The sequence below is a fragment of the Muntiacus reevesi genome, chromosome 3, assembly GCF_963930625.1.
Source record: "Muntiacus reevesi chromosome 3, mMunRee1.1, whole genome shotgun sequence".
In the NCBI taxonomy this organism is placed as follows: Eukaryota; Metazoa; Chordata; class Mammalia; order Artiodactyla; family Cervidae; genus Muntiacus; species Muntiacus reevesi.
The window spans coordinates 36,717,955-36,730,310 of NC_089251.1; the positions used below are offsets into that span (position 1 = coordinate 36,717,955).

A 12,356-nucleotide genomic window follows, 5' to 3' on the forward strand; every position below is an offset into this window, starting at 1 on the left:
CTCCCTTCAGGTATGGTGAGCACTCCTTCAGGCTACCTCCTCCCTTCAAGTTAAGCATAGGAGCTAGCCTCAGGAGTTCAGGACTTCCTGCCTAACCTGAATCTGTGGAATTTCTCTCTGAAGTTTGAGGAGGAACATGGGAGTGTAGAATATAGGGTGGGACTCTCTTGGTGAGGCCTAGCAAAGAGTAGTGAAAGGCTGGCTGGGTGTGCATGGATGGTAAGATCTGAAGGTTGAAGGCAGTGGGCTTCAAAGTTTCTTACCTGGATTTGTCCTAGAGTTTATGGCAATGTTAGAGGGCTCTGATGTGCCAAGTAAGGAATCTTGGTGAGTAGGGCTAGTCATTACCCTTCAGAGGTGTTCTGTTTGTTTTTCTGTGTAGCCTGATGCTCTTCTACAGCCTGACCAATAGCTGGCATCGTGGTGGATGCTGAAGGGGAATCACTGGGATAGAAACAGTACTTACTGATTAGGGGTGTTGTCCCCTTTATGATGGTTGAATGGAGTGATTGTATGCACGTACATCCAAGGCCCAGGCAGCTGGTCTGTGTGAGAGGAATCCTCTGCACTCCCCTTCCAGTGCTTCCTGGGAAAACCCAGCCTAAGGCAGCTGGAGATCATGGCCATCGTCAGTGATTGCCCCAAGAGTGCTACCTGTCTTTGACTCCTCTGCTCTCTAATCCACATGCTCTGATGTCCTACCTTCTATTTTCTGCTTTCAGTTCAGTTTAGTCGCTCAGTCGTGTCCGACTCTGCGACCCCATGAATTGCAGCATGCCATGCCTCCCTGTCCGTCACAAACTCCCGGAGTTTACTCAAACTCACGTCCATCGAGTTGGCGATGCCATCCAGCCATCTCATCCTCTGTCATCCCCTTCTCCTCCTGCCCCCAATACCTCCCAGCATCAGGGTCTTTTCCAATGAGTCAACTTTTCGCATGAGGTGGCCAAAGTATTGGAGTTTCAGCTTCAGCATCAGTCCTTCCAATGGACACCCAGGACTGATCTCCTTTAGGATGGACTGGTTGGATCTCCTTGCAGTCCAAGGGATTCTTAAGAGTCTTCTCCAACACCACTTTGGGGGCCTTCAAATTTCATAAGCCCTTCTGACTCCTTTTTTACTTTATTTCCTGCCCAGCTTGAGTGTTGGCTGTATGCGGTCCCTTGGTTTTGACATTGCCAGTCAGCTTTCTTCCATTAGCCTTATTCCTAGAGCTACGGTTTTGAGGCTTTAATATATCAGAATTACCCATGGAGGCAAGTGTTGAGGAGTTGGATACTTACTTAAAATGCTGATTCCTGGGAGAATGGACACATGTATATGTACGGCTGAGTCACTCTCTTGTGCATCCGGAACTGTCACAACATTGTTAATCGGCTGGCTATACTCCAGTATAAAATAAAAAAGGCAAATTTCTGGTCTTTACTCCTGCTATCCAGATTAAATTGGTATGGGTGGTAACCAGGAATCTGCATTTTGATTGGCCTTTTAGGTGACTCTGACACCAGTCATCATCTACAGACCATATTTGGAGACACTCTGACTTAGAGGACTCTTTTGACCACCTTCCCCTAACCCCTTCCCTAAAGGGGAAAGAAAAGGATTTGAACTCTTTACTTGGATCCTGAGGTCCCAGGAACCTTAGACTGTCACCTGTCATCCAGTGGGAACAGTGGATAACTGTCTCTGTGTATCTCATCTTCTCATTGCTGGTGGTAGGCAACATTTCCAGTGAGGCAGACTCTACCTGGTAAAAGGGCCTTAATGACCCGGTAGACTGCAGGTCAGTAGCTCTGGAATATACTGGGGACTTAGGCTTTGGACTGAGAAAGCAGGATGGAGCATAGAGTTTGAAGGCTGCCAGCTGCACTTCAGATTTGCCTCTGGGATGCTTCTTTCTCTGTACACAGTGACCATGCCCTAATGTAGGCTGTCTTTTGGTCTCCAAACTGTTGTCACTCCCTATTGCAGCCATCCTCTGAAAAGCTTCTACTGTCCTCCTATAAAACAACCCAGCCTCGTCTCTCCTTTTAAAATCCCTTGTTGTATTCGTGTTACCTATACAGTCAAGTCCAGATGTCTCAGGTTGGAATAAAGTCTTGCACATTTTGACTCAAATTGTGGCCTACAAGGCCTAGTAAGATCTGGTCCCTCCCTGTATTTCAAGTCTCATTTCAAGCCCTTCTTCCCCTTACCTCCTGCATGTATCATCACCTGCTTTCAGTTCTCTGTCTTTAGGGCCTTTGCCTAAAAAACTATTCACCCTGTTCTTCACCTCATTATCCTTTGCCTTTAAGTTTCAGTTGAGCATTATCTCATTTTGGAGGTCTTTTTTGGCCTCTCTATGTAAAGCAACACAACATTATTATTGCACCCTGTTTACTTCCACTGGACCACTTACTGCTTTTTACTCGTTTTTCTTTCTTTCTTACTACACTGTAAGCTCCATGAGGGCAAAGACCTTCTTGCTCATGATTCTGTCTTCAGTGCATGGTGTGTAGAGGTACTCAATAAGGACTTGTTGACTAAATTGCCTTTCACCTTCTTATTAGTACCTGCCTTGGTACTTTGTGGCTCTGCACAGTTCTTAGCCTTGGCATGTGTGTTATTACCTCTGCCAGAGGCACCCTTTCTCTCATTGACTGATCATTCCTTCTTGTTGTTTACTGCTTCTCTGAGCAATTCCTGGACTTCCCCAGGCAGTTCTAATTCAATAGAGAAAGTACTTTGGTCCTCTTGAATGGATTTTTCACCCTGTATGATTTTCCTTATGTGGGAGATACATGGCATTGCCCTTGGTCTACAGATGCCAAGCTAGAGGCTCTGAGAAGTGGATTAATTTGGAATAACCGAGATTCAAACCCTGTGAGTCTGTAGAGCCCTCAGTCATTCTGTCTCACTGTGCTTTCTCTAAAAGACACCAAATAGCAGACTCAGAGACTCTGAAGTGAAGGAGGTGTTTTTATTTTTTTATTTTAATTTTTTATTTATTTTTATTTTTTTAATACTTTTATTTATTTATTTGGCTGTGCTGGGTCTTAGTTGCAGCCTCAGGATCTTCCATATTCGTTGTGGCATATGGGATTTTTTTGTTACAGCGTGTGGGATCTCGTTCCCTGGTCAGGTGCCGAACCTGGACCTCCTGCGTTGGGAGCTCGGAGTCTTACCCACTGGACCACCAGGGAAGTCCCAAAGGAGGTGTTTTCAGAAAAAATTACTTAAGTAATGAGTGTGTGTGTGTATGTATGTATGTATATTTTAAATTTTCTGATCATTAAACACAGTAAAGGGTAGAAGTAATTTCCCCTTATCAGAGGTTTTGCTTTTTGCAGTTTCAGTTACTTCAGGTCTGAAAATATTAAATGGAAAATTCCGGGAATAAACAATTCATAAGTTTTTAGTTGCATGTTGTTCTGAGTAATGTGATGAAATCTTGTGCCATCCTTCTCCTTCCTGTCCAGGATGTGAATCACCCTTTAGTTCAGCATACCTACGCTGTGCATGCCATAGGAAAAAACATAGTATATATAGGGTTCGGTACTGTCCATGGTTCCAAGATTTGGAATGTATCCCACACGGATAAGGAAGGACTGCTGTATCATTGACAGACCATTTATAAAGATAGGTGATAGAATGAAGGATGAACAAATTATTCAGAGGATGGTGTGTGTATTCCATTTGTTCATCAGTCATATCTTTGGTGATTCCTTGTGACAACCATAACATACAACCTAGTAGAGATGAGCCTAAGTGAAGCACTGTTAAATTCAAACTAAAGCAAATGTCAGTTGTCATTCATAGTTGGGTTTCCCAGGTGGTGCTAGTAGTAAAGAACCTGATTGCCAATGCAGGAGACATAAGAGATGTGGGTTCAATCCCTGGGTTGGAAAGATCCCCTGGAGGAGGGAGTGGCAACCGACTCCAGTATTCTTGCCTGGAGAATCCGGTGGACAGAGGAGCCTCGAAGGCTACAGTCCCTAGCTTCGTACAGTGTTGGACATGACTGAAGCGACTTAGCACACAGCATAGTTTCTTGGAAGTATTATGAAGGGTGAAATCTGAACATTTTTGTTGAGGGGAAAAATGTGCAAAAATTGGTGTGCAAAGCCTTTTAACACATTATGATAAAAAATACCTTACTGTATGTTGATAAGGGACTAGTTGATATGGTGGATGGCACCATATTATGTAGCAGTTTGAAAGATATACCCACCTTCTCACACACACACAGACATACACAGGTATGGAGCAATCTCTGAGGTCTTGTTAAGAGAAAACTAAATCTAGCAAGATAAGAGTTTATGGCATGCTAGGTATTTGTATGAAAAAAGGAGAGGACTCTCTACTTGGTATAAACAGACTACCTCTGGAGGTTTGTTTCTGTGTTTTTTAATCTTACTGTGTTGCTGAAATTTTTAACCCCTATATACATTGCCTTTTTTAAAAAATGTGATAAAAACACATAAAATTTACTATCTTATCTGTCTTAAACTTTACAGCAAAGAAATCCTTTTTTCTAGTGAATGATTCCCAATTTTATGTCTTGGATTTTTGTATTTCAGATTTTTCTTTTTTTTTTTCTTTTTCCAAGACTCTTTTTTTTTTAATTTTTCAGTGGGTTTTGTCATACATTGATCAGATTTTTCTTGAAGTGAGACACATTTCTACTAAGAATAGGACAAAAAAAGGGGAGATTGTGCTCGAAATTGAAGATACCTATGTGTACCTTTTGTCTAACATTATTTACCCCTCCATTTGTGTTACTTGCACCACTCTTGCCCTGGAGATCTTAGTGCTCCTCCCCTCTTTGTTAAAGTGTAGTTGGTTTACAACATTATATAATGTCAGGTGTACAGCATAGTGATTCAGTATTTTTGCAAATTATACTCCATTTTAAGATAGCTATTATAATGGCTGTAATTCCTTGTGCCATGCACTGTATCCTTTTTACTTATCTACTTTATGCATAGTAGTTTGTACCCCCTAATTTGTCCCTCTCCTCTTTGGTAACCACTAGTTTGTCTTCTGTGTCTGCCAGTCTGCTTCAGTTTTACATATACATTGGAGTTGCCTTTTTCAATGACTGGTTTCTTGTGTGTTGATTTTGTCTTTCTAAATAGAGTAAATTCTTGCAAGCAGGAGGCATGTCTTATGATTATATCCTATAGTGATAAGCATAATAGAAGCTGCTCAATAACTGCATATTCAGGAAGACTAGAGAGAGGTAGATAAAGAGAGAAAGAGACTCTTCTGCTGAAGAGATGATTGCTTTGGTTTTTCTCTGATTCACCTTACACTCTTCACTAGTGAAGAATTTCTTCCACTTGCAGACTAATGTGTGTGTGTGTGTGTGTGTGTGTGTGTGTGTGTGTGTGTGTGTGTGTGTGTGTGTGTGTGTGTGTGTGTGTGTGTGTGTGTGTGTGTGATGTTACCTTCTGAAACCCCAGGAGAGGGAGCTGAAGCTGGAATGGGGCCTTGAGGCTGTGGCCTGATAGTAGTAATATAGTGATTCTTCTGTGTTGTAGCCTGGAGGAGAGTCTCAGATTTTTACCCTCAACCTAATTTTAAGTGTGGATATTCAGCTATCACCTGGGTAGTTGGACCTGTATGTCCCTTAAGTGTCTAAATTTAGTAGCGTATAATAGGAATGTTTGATAAAAGTAATTTGTCATTTTTGGTTTAAGTATATGAAAGCTCTTAACATAGGGCCTAGCATAGAGTAGGTATCCAAGAGGTGACAGATAGTGTTTGAGAAATATTTTGAAATAGTCAGATCTTTCCCTGGGTCCCCTATCTCTATTCATGTGCCTCCATGGTTACCCTCAGGCTAAAGAAATAGGGAATAGCAACATGGATTCCACCTTTAGGAAGTTGCCTGTTTCTTGTTTGTGACTTTATGCTTGCTTCCACATATTTGAGAGCAAAATATCTGAACCTACGAATATACTCGAAACTGCATCCCAGCTGAAAATGTTCCTATCACACTGGCATGGCTGGTCACCTTGGGCAGCTTTCTTGGTGGAGACCTGGCCTGAGAATCTCAGTGGGGAAGTCTTTATGTCTAGGGTGTCACAGCATAGCCAGGGTAGCTTGTTGGGTCCAGGCATGGAGGGAGGGATAAGTAGGGGGCAAAAAGGGCTCAGCTCTGTGTCATTTTCTGCTCCAAGGAAGATGTGGGCACTGGTATGCCAGGGGCAGTGTTCTGGCCTGCTGTGGCTTGTCACCACCCTATGAATGAGTCAGTCTTGCTCTTGGCTGCCCTGCAAGGCATTTGGGGTATAGTAGGAGCTGGACTAGAGAATCTAAATCAGATAGACTTGCTTCAAATCCTAGAGATTTGCAGGGAGGAAATACACCTCCCGGGATGTTTCCCGTGTGCTGAGGTAGAGGAATCTGAATCTCTGGGGGTTTCCCTCCATCTGTGTTATGACCTCTCAGCTTTTCTTCATCTTAAGCTTTTATTCCTTTCACACTATCACTGTCCTGGCTTCTGGGAAGAGCAGGAGGACGGGGAGAGATAATGAACTTGTGGGGCTCTGTGGATCTGCTGTCCTTATAATCCTTTCTGGATCAAAGCGTAGGTGTGCAGAGGAGGGTGAATGAGTAGGTTGGAGAACAAACATATGCTGCCTGTACCACTTATCTGTCACTCAACCTAGACCCTTGCTTGTATTATCAACCTCTTTCTGTGTTGTTTTCTTTCCCATTTAGAGCATAACTATGTTGCCACATGTATTAATAATTTCACATGAATGGATCCATACCTTAATACTGTTTTTCTTCTTTAAAACTGTTCTGTAATCCTCTTCTCCTTTTTTTCTCAAGTTTCATTGAGATGTAATTGATATATAACATTGTGTATGTTTAAGGTGTGCAGTGCGATGATTTGATATGATTACCACAATATGGTTAACACATTCATTACCTTACATAGTTACCTATTTTTTGTGTATAGTGAGAATCTTTTTTTGTTGGATTGTGTGTTATAGACCTCTTTTCATGTCAGTGAACATAGAATTAATGGCTGAATTATATTTCCACGTGTGGATATACCATAATGCATATTACTTAATATTTAATCTGTTTATCTCATCTCTAATCAGCAGAGCCTTCCCTAATGCTCTTCAAGTTGTAACAATCCCCCTCCCTTTACCCTCTCCCTTCTCTCCTTTACTTTTCTTTATAGCGTTTAGCCCAACATGCTATACTACTTTTTTTTCTTGTTTATTGCCTAACACCCTTCATTAGAATGTAGGCTCCATGAAAATAGGGATTTTTTTTTTTTAATCTACTTTTTCTGTACCTATAGCTTAGTACCAGCTCCAGGTATACAAGTGGTGCTCAATAAATATTTGTTGAATGAATTTGTTGGATTTTTGGTATGCCCATTGAGGTTTTATTTGTAGTATTTGTGATATTATATACATTGTTTAGAAAATACTTTGGTACGTAATCTTTATATTCTTGTCTATGTATCTCCTTCGGATAAATTTCAAGAAATGGAATGACTGAGTTAAAGGATACACACAGTTAAAATGTTGGTTCATGGAGCCAAACTACACTTAAGAATGTTAACACCCTCTTATTGATGAAATAATAAAAACTTAAAAAAAAAAAAAAAAGAATGTTAACACCAGCAGTGCATGGGATTGCCTGTTTCTCCATATCATCAGTAACTCTGGCTGGTGTGTTTTTTGTTTTCCTCACCTGACAGATGACACGTGGTCTTGTCACTGTAATGTGGTAGTTGAGGCTGTGACTCTGGAGCTAGCCTGATGGGGACTGAATTCTGACTCAGCCACTTCTTATATGACCTTGGGTAAGTCATTTAACTTCTCTATCCCCCTTTCATCTTTGGTAAAGTAGGGTTAATGATGGCACCTGTTTTATGAGAAATAAATCAGTTAGTCCAAGTAAAATACTTTGAATAGTAACTGAGACATGGCAATAAATATGATTTAGTGTACATTTCTGTAAATATTAAAGATTAAACATCTTTTATAAATACAAATCCAGTATCTTTTGGGCAGATGTATATGTTTTTTAAATCACTCATTGATGTCATGTCCTTTGCACATTTTCCTACTAGTATTTTTTTAAATAATTTGTAAGAGCTAAAGTGTTCACAGTTGTATATGGTGCAGATATTGTTCCCAGTTTGTCTTTCATTTTTCATCTTTGTGTATTTTTTATCTGTTTGTAAGAGCTTGATGGTTTCAGGTAGTCAAAGATAATCTTTTCCCTTATAATATATTTGCTGCTAGACCAATGTTTAGAAAAGGCATTCTTTCCGACTTCAAAATTATAAAAACAGTTATTGTCTTTGAGTACTTTGTATGGATATATATTTTTAAATCTTTCAATTTTTGATCTGTCTGCAGTTTATTTTGATATGAAGATAGCAGCTGTATTTGGCTCTGTTTTCTTTTCAGTAGTGTCCCAAACCCCTTTACTGAAGGAGTAAGAACATGAGCCTTTTATCTATTCTCCCCTCCCCTAATTTGAAAGTAAGGTATCCTAGCTATAGCAAATAGCAAACCTCCATTTTATTTTGTTTTGTTTCAGCTCGTTTCACTTTGGTTTGTTGTATATCATTTCAGCCACACCACATGCCATGCATGGGATCTCAGTTCCCTGACCAGGGGTTGAAGCCATGCCCCTTGCAATAGAGGCACAGAGTCTTAAGCACTGGACTGCCAGGGAAGTTCCCGGATCTGCATTCCTCTGGGATAAATTTGCTGTATAAAGCAGTTTGGGATCAGAACTCGGTTGACTATGTGATGAAGCTGCTGGGCTCACTGGTGTAGCATCTCTCCTGGTTCTGGAAGCTCCTCCTAAATGGACCCTTGTTTGGAGACTGCTTTGATAGGGCTATTATTAATTTGAAATGATAAGTTCTATTCAAAAACCATGTAACTGTAGCAGGTGTTTCCTCCCTCCAGCCTAGGTATATTGATAGGGTATTAGTTGAGGAGCTGTTGAGTGGTAGTACACCCATCATGTTCTAGCTCTGTCCTCATCTGCTCTTTTTGGAACTCTCGTCCCATCCAGTTTCTTGCTTCTGACTCAAAATGGAAGGAGGGTGATTCATACACAACAGAGCATCCGCATATTTCATGGCAGCTACTATCTGCCGGAGATAATGACAAAAGGTAGCTAATTCATACATGGCATATACCAGGAACTGCTCTAAGCACCTTAACATTTATAAATTCTTGATGTGGTAGGTGCTCTGTACTGGGTTGCCTGGTGTTCCCCTAAAAATTGAATCCACCCAGAATGTGATTTTATTTGGAAATAGAGTCTTTGTAAGATATAATCAAGTTATGAAGCCATTCCTTGATTGGGCCATAATCCAGTGCCTGGTGTTATTACAATAAGTGGGAGACAACACAGACAGAAGACAACCATGTTGAGATGTAGGCAGGGTTTACTGGCACCTATTGGAAGCTGGAAGAGGCAAGGAAGGATACTTCCCTAGAGCCTTTAGAGGGAGTGTGGCCCTGCTGACACCTTTATTTTGGACTTCTAGTCTCTAGAACTGTGAGAGGATAAATTTGTATTGTTTAAAGCCACCAGTTTGTAGTATTTGTTACGACAACTCTAGGAAACCAATGCATGCTCTTACTGTCATCTCTGTTTTCAGATAAGGAAGCTGAGGCCTGGAGAGGTCAAATACTTGGAAACTCTTTAGGCCACTGCTCTGATCCCTGGGCATTCACTGCATCTTTTGCTATTATTCTTATCAACTCTGCACCTTCACTACAGCCTTCTGCTTATGGTAGTGCTGGGGCTGAGCTGCTCAGAGGGCTCCTTTCTGTAACATAGCAGGCTGCGGCATTTCCCCCTCCTCGCCCTCTTCCCACTGTAAAGCAAAAATGCATACCTCTCAGGAGGCTTTTGGTTGAAGCCTGATGGTTTCAGCAGGTCTCTTCCTGGCCATACCCCTGCAGGTGAAATCAGACTTTTCTTTTCATTTCCTTGCGATGTCAGGGAAGTATCAGTGACAGGTCAGGGGAGGGTCACCAAGTTTCTTCTGGCAAGTGTTTTTATGCTTCCCATTTGTGGCCTGCTGTATTTCCTAGAACTCCTGCCAGTAGACAGCTCAAGTCTTGTTTTTCTTTGGCGCTTTCAGGATCTCACACATAGTTTACATGCCATGTTTCACAGTCTATGTCCATGAGCAGAGAAGGAGAAACTTCTTGGTAGCACTGTGAGGACCCTGGTCACTTGTTCTTGATTAACTCGACCCACTGCAGTGGCTCTCTGCCTTGATAAAAGGAATGGGAGGATAAGGGCATTGTTTGACCCAGCTCATCTCCCTGAACAGCACCTCGTCTGCCATGGTCTCTTCTGCCGGCATCCCAGAAGAGGTTTTCTCCCTTTGTCCTAGTGCTGGCCACAGAATCCTGCCTGTTTTCTCGTATAGACCTTTTCCCTTGGATCCTAATCTTATTCTTTTTCTCAGCTCCTCTTACTAGACTGTGTATCTGTTTTGTTTGCTGCTGTATCCCAGGACTGAGTAAAGACTTGGCACTTATTAGCCCATCAAGAAATATTTATTGAATGAAGGAGTGAATATTGACCACAAAGTTTTGGAATCCTGCTTTTTCTTGCTTCATACTGAAGCCAAGCACCAGATTTAGAACTTTAGAGGTCTAAGCAGTGGGAAGATTATAGTTGTTACTGTTGTTGTTGTTCAGTTGCTAAGTCATGTCTGATTCTTTGGGACCCCATGGACTGCAGCATGCCAGTCTTCCCTGTCTTTTCACTTTCTCTTGGAGTTTGCTCAGATTCATGTTCATTGGAAGATTATGATGTTCCTTACAATTTCAGCCCTGAGTATATATTTCAGAAACAGTATTAAGCACAAAATAAGCATAAGGAAGTTTAGCAAAGTATAAGGGAAATCCAGCAAAATTTTGATATTTACCATAATGACTCCCTGGATGAATAGAAAATAATTTAAAACATTCGTTATTGTTGTTTCTGCTTTCCCAGTTCCCTGAGCATGTGCTGTCAGGTAATACTGCCTGAACCAGCCCTTCCCTGGCCTTGAATTTCACCTTCATTTCCTCATAATTCCATCTGCTGAACCTGCCAGCCAGACCTTTTCATCGCCCAATGGTGTCCAGACCACTGAGAGTCCAGCCTGAGCTAGTGCTCTGGGTTCCCTGGGGCCTTGCCAAGAAAGTCACATAGAACGTGTACACTGCTGCAGGGCTCCTCACAGTGAGAATTTCCATGCTGAATTGGGATTTAGAGTCAGCATAGCATTTTAAAAGTTCTATTTATTTTATTTTTGGTTGCACTGGGTCTTTGTTGCTGCACATGGGCTTTCTGTAGTTGTGGTGAGTGGGCTGTCTCTTTGTTGCAGTGCCTGGGCTTCTCGTTGTGGTGGTCTCTCTTTGTGTGGAGCACAGGCTCTAGGGTGCAAGGGCTTTAGTAGTTGTGGGCTCAGTAGTTGTGGTTCACAGGCCTTAGAGTGCATGGGTTTCAGTAGTTGTGGCTTGCAGGCTCTACAGCGATGGCTCAGAAGGTGTGGCCCACAGGCTTCGTTGCTCTGTGGCATGTAGAATCTTCCCAGACCAGGGATTGAACTCATGTCCCCTGCATTGGCAGGCAGATTCTTATCCATTGCACTATCAGGGAAGTCCTTAACTTAGCATTCTGTGCCAAGTGATTACACTTAGACTGTTTTTCATTGTAGTAAATTAGAAATATCAATAACCTCAGATATGCAGATGACACCACCCTTATGGCAGAAAGTGAAGAGGAACTAAGAAGCCTCTTGATGAAAGTGAAAGAGGAGAGTGAAAAAGTTGGCTTAAAGCTCAACATTCAGAAAACTAAGACCATGGCATCCGCTCCCATCACTTTATGGCAGATAGATGGGGAAACAGTGGAAACAGTGGCTGACTTTATTTTTCTGGGCTCCAAAATCACTGCAGATGGTGACTGCAGCCATGAAATTAAAAGACGCTTACTCCTTGGAAGGAAAGTTATGACCAACCTAGACAGCATATTAAAAAGCAGAGACATTACTTTGTCCACAAGGTCTGTCTAGTCAAGGCTATGGTTTTTCCAGTGGTCATGTATGGATGTGAGAGTTGGACTATAAAGAAAGCTGAGCGCTGAAGAATTGATGCTTTTGAACTGTGGTGTAGGAGAAGACTCTTGAGAGTCCCTTGGACTGCAAGGAGATCCAACCAGTCCATCCTAAAGGAGATCAGTTCTGGATGTTCATTGGAAGGACTGATGTTGTAGCTGAAACTCCAATACTTTGGCCACCTCATGCGAAGAGCTGACTCATTGGAAAAGACCCTGACGCTGGGAAAGATTGAGGGCAGGAAGAG

At 41.8% G+C, this 12,356-nt stretch overlaps 1 long non-coding RNA gene across 4 annotated transcripts in view; it reads left to right on the forward strand.

Annotated features, from left to right (window-relative positions):
- LOC136164230 (uncharacterized) overlaps window positions 1-12,356 on the forward strand; it is a 59,073-nt gene that overhangs the window by 19,916 nt on the left and 26,801 nt on the right. For all 4 annotated transcript variants that reach the window (XR_010662324.1, XR_010662323.1, XR_010662321.1 and 1 more), the window contains exon 4: window positions 7,715-7,819. This is a non-coding gene — a long non-coding RNA (uncharacterized lncRNA). The remainder of the gene's footprint in view (window positions 1-7,714; window positions 7,820-12,356) is intronic.